This window comes from Dama dama, chromosome 20, assembly GCF_033118175.1.
Source record: "Dama dama isolate Ldn47 chromosome 20, ASM3311817v1, whole genome shotgun sequence".
Lineage (NCBI taxonomy): Eukaryota > Metazoa > Chordata > Mammalia > Artiodactyla > Cervidae > Dama > Dama dama.
In genome coordinates this window covers 100,995,117-101,007,212 of record NC_083700.1, presented here as the reverse complement: position 1 = coordinate 101,007,212, position 12,096 = coordinate 100,995,117, and the positions used below count along the sequence as shown (strand labels likewise).

Sequence of the window (12,096 nt, the reverse complement as noted above, 5' to 3'; positions counted from 1 at the left end):
CCTGGGCTGGCCTGGGGTGGAGGCCAGTGGCTTTCCATCCTGGGAGCCTATCAGATGTGAAACACATACATGCTCATACTCCAGAGAGCGTTGGGTCAGTAAGGTAGCACTGGGAAAGTCATCAGCATCTTTGTATCCTTATCAATGCTTTCCTGCCCAGCACCTGGGAGCCAGTGCTGACAGGTTCCTGATCAGCAACAGAATGGGTGGTTCAGGCCCAAGCGATGCAGTCACACATGTGTTCCCATCCTGCACCTCCACTCCAGCTGTGTGACCTTGGGCCAGTGACTTTGACCTCTGGAGGCTCGAGTCCCTAGTCTGTAAAACAGTTCCCAGACTTGGCTGCACTTTAAAATCACTGCAGGAGTGTTTAAAAGTCCAAATGCCCAGGACTTACCCCAGACCAATAAAGTCAGAATTCCCAAGATGGAAAACATCGCTGAAGGGCAAATGGTCATCATCTACCCATCAGAATGAATCAACTGAGATTAATCATGGAAATGTTTAATACCATGTTTTACACAGTGTCCGAGCAAAGGTGGTTAACACATCATACCACTCAGAGTTCTCTGCACAGATCCACAGAGGATCATGCTCTGGGAGCTTCATTCTTTCCACAGGAAACTTCTGTTCAGATGCCTCACTTTGACAAGTATCAAGGATCAAACCCACATTTTGATATCTCTAGTTCTTTGATCATCCTGGCCCTGAATCATCTTATTCTTGAAGAGAAAAAAAAAAGTCAGACCCAGAAACAGTTTCTCTGGATGTAAGGTTGTGAAGCTAAGTCCTCATTTCCAATTACGCACTCAATGGCCTCTTGTCCCTCATCCTAATAAGAGAGTCACCATCCAAAGGAAGCCTGAGTCCTTGGCTTACAGGGTGACAGGGCCCAAGGATGGGCATCCACAGCCCTGGCTGCCCTGGAGGCTGCCTGTACAGTTACATCCTTAATAGAGTTGTATGAAAAACAGTTCTGGGCCTGTGGCTCCCCTGCCATATCATTCATCAACACAAGGACTTCGAACCTTGGAAATGACGATGTGTGCAAACCTGGGTGTGAGGATTTCAGAGTGTAGCAGGGGCCTTTCCTTTCCAGGCCATGTTTCCTACCTTACTGATGTGTCCAGAAAAGGAACTGAGACAAAGCAAACAAGTGGGATCCCTTGCAACTTGTAGTTACACACTTACGTTTTTTCTGTAATAAACATTTGGGAGAAATGAACAGAGCTCCAATTCAAGGAGTAAAAAAGGGTAGCTAGCATCCTAGCTGGAAGAAGATCCTGTGGGTGACAAGGGAAAACAGTGCTACCCAACGGTGGAGAGACAGTGTTTGTGGTTCAATGCGAGCTAGGATGCCAGGGTGCCATGCAACAGAGCTTGATGGAGACTGTTCCAATCTGACCATAAGTTGAAAAAAAAAAAAGAGATCTGATCATGTGTGTCCCAGATTCTGAGATCCCTTTTTGTCAAGCCATTCAACAACACAGTATTTATTTTTTATTTTATTTTATTTGGCCGCATGGTTTGTGGGATCATAGTTTCCCAACCAGGAATCGAACCTCAACCCTCAGTAGTGAAAGCATGGAGTTCAAACCATTTGTACCATTGGGGAATTTTGAACACTGTATTTACTATAGGCTAAGCATATCCATGTGAGAAGGCAATGGCAACCCACTCCAGTACTCTTGCCTGGAAAATCCCATGGGCGGAGGAGCCGGGTAGGCTGCAGTCCATGGAGTCACGAAGAGTCGGACACGACTGAGCGACTTCAGTTTCACTTTTCACTTTCATGCATTGGAGAAGGAAATGGCAACCCACTCCAGTGTTCTTGCCTGGAGAATCCCAGGGACGGCAGAACCTGGTGGGTTCTACCCACAGAGTCTACACGAGTGGGACACGACTGAAGTGACTTAGCAGCAGCAGCAGCAAGCATATCCATCTATCTATCTATCAACTGATCAATATTTCACAGCCCCATTCAATAAGTACTCTGATTACCTTACTTTGAAGATGAGGAAACTGAGGCATGTAGAGGTTAAGTAATTTGTCCAAGGTCATAGGGCTAACATGTGACAGAGTGAAATATAAACCCTGGAATATGGACCTGGCAGCCTGGCTCCAATGCCTGTGCTCTCAACCCCTATGCCACATTGTTTCTAGCCTAGTAAGGGTGTCAACAGACAAATAGAATAACATGTCTACAGGATATACTAAAGATGAGCATAGGTGATGGTGTCCAAAATTCCATTATTTAGTGCTCACTCGTAAGAAAGAAAACGGAAGGAGCCACCTGGTGACAGCCTGACAGTCACAAAGGCAGCTGAAATAAACCTTCCAATTGCTGGAGAGATAAAGAAGAAAAGAAACTTGATTCACCCAAGAGAAATGAAAATATATGTACACAAAAAGATCTTAAGTGATTGTTTGCAGCAGTTCTTTTTACAGTAGCCAAAAATTGGAAGCAACATGAGTTTCAATCGAGAGATGAATGGATCAACAATTTGCAGTATATCCATTCAACAGAACACTACTTGGCTACATAGAAGATGAATAGCTGATGCTCCCATCATGAATGAATCTCAAAGCCTTGGGCTGAGGGAACAAAATCAAAAGCAAAAAAAGGGGGGAGGGCTTTATTTTATGATTCCATATAGGGAACAAAACCAAGAGCAAAAAAAAATGGCTTTATTTTATGATTCCATCTATATATGGAGTTCTGTGTGTGTTAATCACTCAGTCATGTCCAATTCATTGTGACCCCATGGACTGTAGCCACCAGGCTCCTCTGTCCATGGAATTTTCCAGGCAAGAATACTGGAGTGGGTTGCCATTCCCATCTCCATTTATGGAGTCCGAGAAAAGGCAAATTCCAGTTTCAGGAAACAGGTCAGTGCTTGCCAATGGCAGAGAGGAGGAGGGAAGAAATGAATGAAAGGGGTCCAAGAGAACTTTGGGGAGATGATGAAAATGTTCTATATCTTAATTGTGATGTAGCTACATGGGTGTTAAGACATTTTTCAAAACTCATTGAATTGGACACATAAGAGAACAAGTTTTATTATATGTACATTATACTCAATTTTAAAAAGAGATCTGATGTGATACAGCCCCCTCTGAGGTACTAGGAGTGAGAGTGTGTATGTTCTGCTTCCTTCACTTCTTTCTTTTCTTTTCTTTCTTTCCCACTTTCCTTCCTCTCTTCCCTCCTCCCTCCCCCTCCCTTCCTTCCTTCTTCCCTCCCCTTCCCCTTGCCTCTCTCCTTCTCCCCACCCTTCCTTCCTTCCATCCTTCCTCCTCTCCTTCCTTCCTCTCTCTCCTGAAAGCCTACTCTCTAGAGCCCTTTCCAAGCTGAGCCTCAGGCTGCTGAGTTCTGAGCATCCCCAGGGCTGCCATTACAAATTAGAAGTGATCAGACACCCAGGCAGACTGATTTGCAGCTGACCTCAGAGGGGCAGATGTTCAGCAAAACTGGCCAGTGACCCACAGAGAAGGCTGGCAAGCCCACGAGGCTCTCCTTGGGCTCCTCTGTGACTCTGGCCTCCCAGGTAGAAACTATGCATATATGAGATGAAAAAGAGGAAGCGCCTTTCCAAGATTCACTTGGCCTGGGGAGGGAGGGAGATCATTTGTCTCTGTCCAAGAAAAAATGTTCACTCACCCTTGAATTGTTCTCTCCAGAACATTCAGGGTTGGGGGCAGGGCTGAGGGGATGCAGCAAGGGAGAGGGTCATACTGCTCTGAAGTGGCAACAAGATGAGCTCTTAGCATCCAAAACCCTGGAAAGGATGGAGGTAGACGAGGAAAGCTGCCCGCAACCCGTTCTCACCTGGCTCCCTAAGTAAGACAGGACCACATCAGGGTACCCCTTCCCCAGGCTGGACGAGAAAGGACCCAAGACATTGACAGCGCAGGCAGGCAGCGGGCATGGGAACAGAACACGAGACTGGCACGGGTCCCTCCCCGGGGCCCGCAGGAGGCTCGAGGCAGCCGGAACGCCCATCTGCTGTGCCCCGAGACTAGCAACCTCCCAGGAAGGGAAGGGGACAGTGATGACCTGAAAGCCCTTTGCTCAGAAGTCACTCCAGGAAGTGAGAAGCAGGGCCCACCTGCCTAGGGTGAATCACATTGCAATCATCCGTCAGGACTCTCTTGGACGAACCCCTCACAGCAATAGAGAGCTATGAAAGCCTTTGGCCAAAAGGCCTGAAAGTTGAGTTCAGCGAAGCACAACCAGTCACACGGGCAGTGGGAGAGGCAGGGGATGCCAGCTGCCATCTGAGCCTTTTGCTGGAAATGGAGCGAGCCAGTCTTAGAGAATAAGATGACAGCACTTTTATTTTTCCCCAAAGAGTGTTGGTCTCCAGGTGGTGAAACCTATCATTCAACAACAAGCTAAGAATAAAGAAATAAGTGTGGCATGAAGGTAGAACTCCAGCCCAGCACATGGGGAAAACATACACACACAAACAGGCATCCAGAGGAGAAGAGGTGAGTGACTCTAGGCACCTAGTTCTTAGTAAATGAAAGAAGGAAGAGACAGTCTCTAACCCTAATTCACTCTGTTCTAGGTTTGGAACAGAACTGGATCTCGGGGAACTGTTCTATCAAAACAGGACTGCCACAGTGTGGAACTGGAAAGCAACCAAAAACCCATCAGCTCCCCCAGGTGACCAAGAAAGAAGAACGAAGTCCCTAGTGGCTGATGTGCTTCTGCATTTACAGGACTAATCTGTCATCTCTTCAATATCACTCATTTCTACTTTGCCAGGCTCTTACTGGCAGGTTTAGAATATTCACACTCAGTCCACTAGCACCAACTCATCTTCTACCTTAGAAAAAAAATAATAAAACCTGGAAGAAACCTGTCTAAGTTACACTGCTAAGCACACACCATCCTATCTATGGAATGAATCATGGAATAAACTGAATAAATCATTGCAATAAAGTGTTAGTTGCTTAGTCATGTCTGACTCTGTGAACCCATGGACTGTAGCCCACCAGACTCCTCTGTATATGGGATTCTCCAGGCAAGAATACTGGAGTGGGTTACCATTCTCTTCTTCAGGGGGTCTACATGTGTAAATATATACATCCTGTAAAAAGACTCAGCATTGTCTTTCATAATTAACAAGAGTTAAGGTTTATTGTGGTATCTGAGAAAACTCTGTAGACTTTCATTTTCAGTGCTATGGTGGGTCAAGTATATAGGCAGCTCTACTGAAAACAACTAAGAAAACTAGATACTAGAAAAAAACATATTTTAAAATGACTCACAAGCTGAGAAACTGATAAATTTTTTATCAAGGTGAGATTCACATAACATGATGGAAATTAATTTTCAATTATTCTGGAAGCTTTGAAGATGTCCATAATTGAGACTAGTAATTCTACTCCTGTGTATATTCCCTAAGTCAACTTATATATATGCTCACCGGGGGAAGTTCACAGCAGTACCATTTACAGCAGCAAAAAACTGGAAATAATAATAATTTGTGTTCATTGATAACAGAATAGATACATAAACCATACTATATTCATTCCATGGAATTACAGTTCAGCAAAATGAACAAACGAGTTACACCCAACTTTTAGACTCTGTGGGAGAAGGCGAGGGTGGGATGTTCAGAGAGGACATCATTGAAATAAGTATACTATCAAGGGTGAAACATATCACCAGCCCAGGTTGGATGCATGAGACGGGTGCTCAGGGCTGGTGCACTGGGAAGACCCAGAGGGATGGGATGGGGAGGGAGGCGGGAGGGGGGATCGGGATGGGGAACACATGTAAATCCATGGTTGATTCATTCAATGTATGGCAAAAACCACTACAATATTGTAAAGTAATTAGCCTCCAACGAATAAAAATAAATGGAAAAACAAACAAACAAACAAAAAAAAAAACAATATGGACAAATCTAGGAGTGAAATATTTAACAGCTAGTTGGCACAGGGATTGATAGTCAGGAGGGACTCCAAACATAGTATTAGAGATGACCAACACCCACTGCTGTGCCAGATGTAATCCCTTTAGGAAGGTGAAGGGTCTTGAAGTCTCATGGGAGTCCTCAGGTAAGCAGCAATTCACCACCAACTAACATGGAAATATTTCAGTATTTCTGTTATTTGCCACCCAGTGCAGCCTCTGGTATGCATGGGCTAACCAGAAACACAAGTATATAAGCAGTATGAATCCACTGATGTAATTGTTTAAAAACAAATACGACTAAATATCTGGTCTAGAGATGCAAATATAAAGGGTGAGACAATAAAGAAAAGCATGGGGAAAGGATACAAACATGTCCAGAAAATGACTATCCCTAGAAAGGGAGAAGTAGGATGGGATGGAGAAAGGTACCACTCTTCCAATGTAAAAGTAACTGTCTTTTTTTTCTTAAATTGACTGGCAAGGACATGAGTGTTGGTCCTAATATAATATAAAGAATGATTATTCTTTATACCTTTATATATAGTATACAAGTGTTCTTTTGTATTCAGTGGTTATTTCATTAAAATCATTTAAAAGGAATTCATTAGGAAAAATTTAATAAGAAACTCTCATATCATATCTCTATGGTTCCTGCCATAACTCTTCTAGGGGCTTGGCAAAAATGATCTCCTCAATTGTAATTGTAATTGGTGGAACTCTTAAACCCACTGAAAATTCTATGAGCTTCTCCCCAAATCACTCCACAAACATTCTTGTAAGAATCCCTTCAATGAGAAGCAGCAAAGTCCAACCTCCAGAGTACATCCTGCTCTGGCTCTTTTACTTAATATAATCATAAGCATAGTGAGTTTTGTTTTTCTTTTTTTTTTAATCTCCTGGAATCTTCTCAAATTTTGAAATCTTTCAAATGAGGGCATGGTGCAAATGACTACATTCTGTCTCTCTTGCTTAGATTTCAAATGGTGATACTCTCATTTTGTCTTTCACCATACGCTTCAGCTGTGTGATGCCCCAGTTCTCCTCCTGAAATACACTGACAATCAGGGGAAGTTTCTAAGAGTGTATTAAATCTATATCAAAGGCCAAAGAGTATGTTTGGGAGGTTGCAGACATGTGTGATTTTTTTAGCAGCTTCAACAGCTGCTTGGCATCTGTAGACTCACCATTCGCTATTTTCAGTTATTTGTGAACCACTCCTAAGAGTCACACCACATGGCAACTCTCTTTTTTCTAAAGCACAAATGTGAACTGTGTAGCAAAACTACATAGCACAAGAGTCAGAGAGAGAGTCTTGTCAAAGCTCCCCTTCCCAACACACCAACAGGGAAACAGAAACTCTCTGGATGTGAAATTACTTCCTTGAGTGCAAGCTGAAAAGGCAAATCATTGGAGGGCTGTGAATAATTATGGGAACCTCTCCTCTCTGGACAGAAACCTGATTCAGAAGGAAGTCAAGAGCCTATGCAAATTTTTCTGCATTTGCAAATTTGGGAATTTGAAAAGGGTCTGAGGTGCATCCATCAAGAATGTCAAGAGTCCACTGCATAGAATCTTGACTGAGGAGGTTTTCAGAATTCTTCTTCTAATAAAATTGTTGGTCCGTTTTAATCAGGGCTCCTCTGATTTAAAGACAGCTTCAGCATCTAACACTGAGCCTGTAAGTCCTGAACAGACCAAGTTTGATAACAGAGGCTCAGCAGAGCATCCCATGTATTAATAACACTGGTTTTCTTTTTTCCGTCTCTACCATTTGTTTACCAATTTTTCTTTGGATCCCAGTCATGTCTAGTACTCTTTTTTTTTTTTAATGTTGGCCCTGACCTCCAATTCAAGGACCCATGGACATCCAGAGAGCTCCAAGATTCTTGAGATTGGCTTCTGTAGGCTTTCCCTGGCTTCGCTACTTGAATCTAAGATGTAGTCTCAGTTCACCTCTACTGAACATCTAGATGTAAAGCTCCACCTTTCTCCTTTTTTTCCGATGGTGGCCAGCCACACCTGGTATTTTGTAAAAGTAAAAAATAAAGGAATCACATCACTCATGCATGCATGTTTTTCATGGACAGACCAGATCAATAGCCCAAGCCCAATTCCCAAATGTTATCCTCCCAAAGGGGCAGCCCCTTGGAGACAGTGATTCAGTTACCCCACCACCAATAACCACAATCAACTCCTACCTCCTCTGCCTTTCAAGCCCCTTGGAATTTCAGAGAATAGTCTTATATCCATCTTTCTACATCAGTATCCTTTTGCTTATATACATAGAAACTTTGGATAGTTCTGAACATTTCTGATCATATTCAAAGGCCTGCTACTGACAGTTTCTTTTAACAAGTTCAAAACTTTTTTCAAATAATTTACCAAAATGATGAATTTCTGTGTCTAGAAACTGAGTGAGACTCTTCTGGTCCTTTTAATTAGGGTCTTCACATTTTCAACATATGCATTAAACTTTAAAAACAGTACTCTTTAAAAAGTGTCAGCATTCATTTTCTTCTACTTTTGTTTTTTCCTGTTGCCTTTGTCTTGGAACACGTTGTAACTAAGCAAATTGGCAGAGGGTTGGACAAAGCTCAGCACTGCTTGTGTAACTCACACATTCTTCCAGTTTTGAGCACCATGTCTGCATTGAGCCAACACCACAGTTTAACATGAGGGTGTTGTCATGCCACCTTGAACTTTTTCAACAGCACACTGGTGGGGGGGAGTCCACACTCCCGACACTGACCTAAGAAACACACACCTCTCCTATGTCATCTTTTCCACTATCCAGTCTCTTCCAATTATTTAGCATTAAAGTTGCCAAGTTAGAAGGTTCTAAATGTGTCTCTGGTCACAACAAGACAGGCTGAGGCTCCCATGCCTTCTTCTTAGAATTTTCTACAACTTCATATATGAGAACATAAGCACTACTAATTCTAGCATAATAGTTCCCTGCCAAATTTCAGCAAAATATCATACAGTTCTCAATTAATTTCAGTGGGGGGGGGTGCTTATAGTTATAACATAATTTTGATCAGTAAGTCTTTGGCTGTCCAGAAAACTCAGGTATTCTGTTGTCCTGCATAAATGAAGTTTTTTCTTTTAGCATCATGTTGAAAAAAGTCATTTGAGGTATACTTCAAATTCTTATGCTTTTTGAAACTGGGCACACAAAAAGTCATTTAAATTCCTCTTGGTGCATAAAAGTCACTGTAAGCATCAGTTTTTAAGCTACAAAACAGAGTTCTGAAGACCCATCAAAATGCATAAAATTTCACTGAATTGCTCCCATTAAATACTTATATTAAATTCTATGCTTTGAATTCCCGTGCCTTTTAAATTTTATTTTAAACTTGTTTAGTATTTCTGTCTTACATTACTAATACTTCTTAGTGATATTTTACAAAAGAGCTATATAGGAAACCTTATATACTACTTTATCAATCTTGTCCAATTTGCTGGGTGTATTTGCAAACTAATCACAGAGCCTCTTAGAACTTTGTGTAAATGAATCCTGCAAGACGGTATGAAATTTTCTGCAATGAAATTTTCCAATGGCTATAATACCTGACCTGAGCTCATGACTTACAATATCTCTCTTGCTTTATCACTTAGGTCCCAACTGGATAAGTGACACTCTGTCAATGTGCATTCCAGATGGTCATGGTATCATCCTAACACCCAGCAACTATAGGAGACATGTTTCTTTTTAGCCCAACTCATTTTCTTCTCAAGATATTTCAGTGCACTTGGTAAGGCTATGATGGTGACACCCACTTTACAGAATGAAGAATGACTTTGGTCAAGGGCTTTGTCTAAGTCTGGTCTGAAAGACCAGTGCTGTCTATTCATATAGCCAGTATTTCCTGCCCTGCTTGCCCAGTGTATCTGCTGATTTATAAATATGCTTTGATTTCATCAGAAAGAGAATGAAGAACAACATGTCTGAGCTTCCTTGATGGGCAGCTTGGAGAGCAGAAAAGGACCTGAAAGGCATCAGGGAACTCACAGAGCAAGTTAGAGACAAGTTAAAAGCTATCCAGTTGTCACACAGCTTTCTTAACATTATCTTCCATCAAGTCGGGGCCTGGAATCTGCCAGGATTTCTGCTTGCCGGTATTTTTCACACATTGAGTGCCTCAATGGTTCACTTGGCAAGAACCCAAAGGCAGCACATGCTTCTCCACTCTAAGGAGGGTGGCTGCCACTGAGACAGTGGGTGGAGACAGTTCAATAACAGCGCCCGTGGGGCACATCATCCACTGCCAAATGCACACCCTTTGTCATGGGCCCTTAGAGCAGATACAGCAGAGTGTTGAGGACAGTAAAACCATCTGAGGCTGAAGAGGCCAGTCCGTGTGTGCTTGTGTGTGTGCACACGCTCAGTCACATCTGACCCTTTGCGACCCCATGGGCTGTAGCCTGCCAGGTTCCTCTGTACATAGAATTTCCCAGGCAAGAATACTGGAGTGGGTTGCCATTTCCTTCCTCCTCCAAAGGAATCTTCCCAACTCAAGGATCAAACCCGAGTCTCCTGCATTGGCAGGTGGATTCTTTACCAACTGTGCCACCTGGGAAGCCCCTGAAGGGACCAGACTTACCGTGAAATTAATGTCTGCCCAGGAGGCCGAGGCTGAGGCACTAAGGGATGTGATAAAAACTTGCAACAGTTCTGTGTCCTGTGAGTGCTTTAGCTAAACAGATGGAAGGAGAGAGGGCTAAGTGTCATACCCACCTTCCCCCCTTTGCCTGCAGATATCTCTGTGGGACAGGTGTTCTCCTACCTTGCAAAACGTAGTAATAATCCCACAGTATTTAATGCAAGAATGTACAGGGCCTCCAGTGTCTGCAAGTTATCAGAACTTTAAAGAGCATATGTCAAGCAGCTCAGCCAGCATCTGGGTTCTGCTATTCCGCCACACACTGTGGCCCAACCCCAGAGCAAAACTGAAACCCTACGAGTGGCAGAAACTCTTTCCCTTAGCAGGAAGCATGAGGAACAGCTGGGACCTAAAACAAATGAACCTGGTGGTCACCCTGGATTCGGGATTCCGGTTGTGCATCAAGCTAGTCACCCAGGGTTCTTGCAGGGATGACGGTCAACCTTCTCCCTGGTTCAAGCAGGGGTGAAATGACCACATGAAAGTCCAGACAAGCAATGACTGGCCAAAAGGGATGTGGGAGGATCTTTAGATCAACACCAACCCAAAGCCAATTCCAAGCTCATCCCAATGGACACGTGATTTTTGCCTCCCACCCCACTCCCGTTCCTCACATAAATTGCTCAAATAGTTCTCTCTCTTTCCCACACTCTCCCTGTCCCCTAATACACAGAGTTACATAAAAGCATCTTAAACATAGGACCCAGCTTCTTCAGTCTGGGGGAGGACCAGGAGATGGTGGGAGCTGCTGGGGTGCACGGTCTGATCATTAGTTGAAATTACATAATCATGCAAACAAGGGCTAGAGAACTGCTCGGATGGAGATCAGTTTAGCGCACACCTCAGGCGCCTCTCTTCCCCTTCCCCAACAGCCCAAAAGCAAGCAAGTTTTAACACAACCACAACCGAAGCACCAGACACGGCTAGGGGGTGGCGAGCAGCCGACTGCTGAGGTTACAATTCCAATGGTGGCCCGAAACTTGAGGTGCATAGCAGAAAGAGGGCCCAGGGGCCGCTCACCCAGCAACCAGACCCCGAAGACCCTCCTGCCTGCATCCTCGACCCCCAAAGAAGTCATCCAGACCTGCGAACCTGCAACATGAACCAAAGAAGTTGCGATCAACCAAACCTAAGCCTGGCCCCCAGCGCCTTGCCACGACTTCCTTCCAAGTCCCGGCGAGTTCAGATTGTCTGACACACTCAGGAAAAGAGTCCTCCAGCAGCTCCTACCGTCTCAGCGGGAGCCACTCAGCACCCGCGGTGTTTCTAATTTTGAAGGATGGTAAAATGTGGGACACAACTGGGAGAGGGGGTACTTGCTTTGCTAGCGGTAAGGCAAGACTCCCCAACAGAGGAAGAGTTTGGGTTTGCTTTGCTTTTCTCGGGGTGGGCGCGAGGTTGTGATTTTGCTTTCGGAACATTTGCAGAGGGGCGCTAGGATTTCAGGGACCTGGAGAAGATCTCCCATCTGCCTGGGCACCTAGCATCCTCCGATTGGATTTC

The 12,096-nt window shown here is 44.0% G+C and overlaps 1 protein-coding gene across 1 annotated transcript in view; it reads right to left on the bottom strand.

Annotated features, from left to right (window-relative positions):
* HIVEP3 (HIVEP zinc finger 3) overlaps positions 1 to 12,096 on the bottom strand; it is a 533,741-nt gene that overhangs the window by 401,986 nt on the left and 119,659 nt on the right. The window lies entirely within an intron of this gene.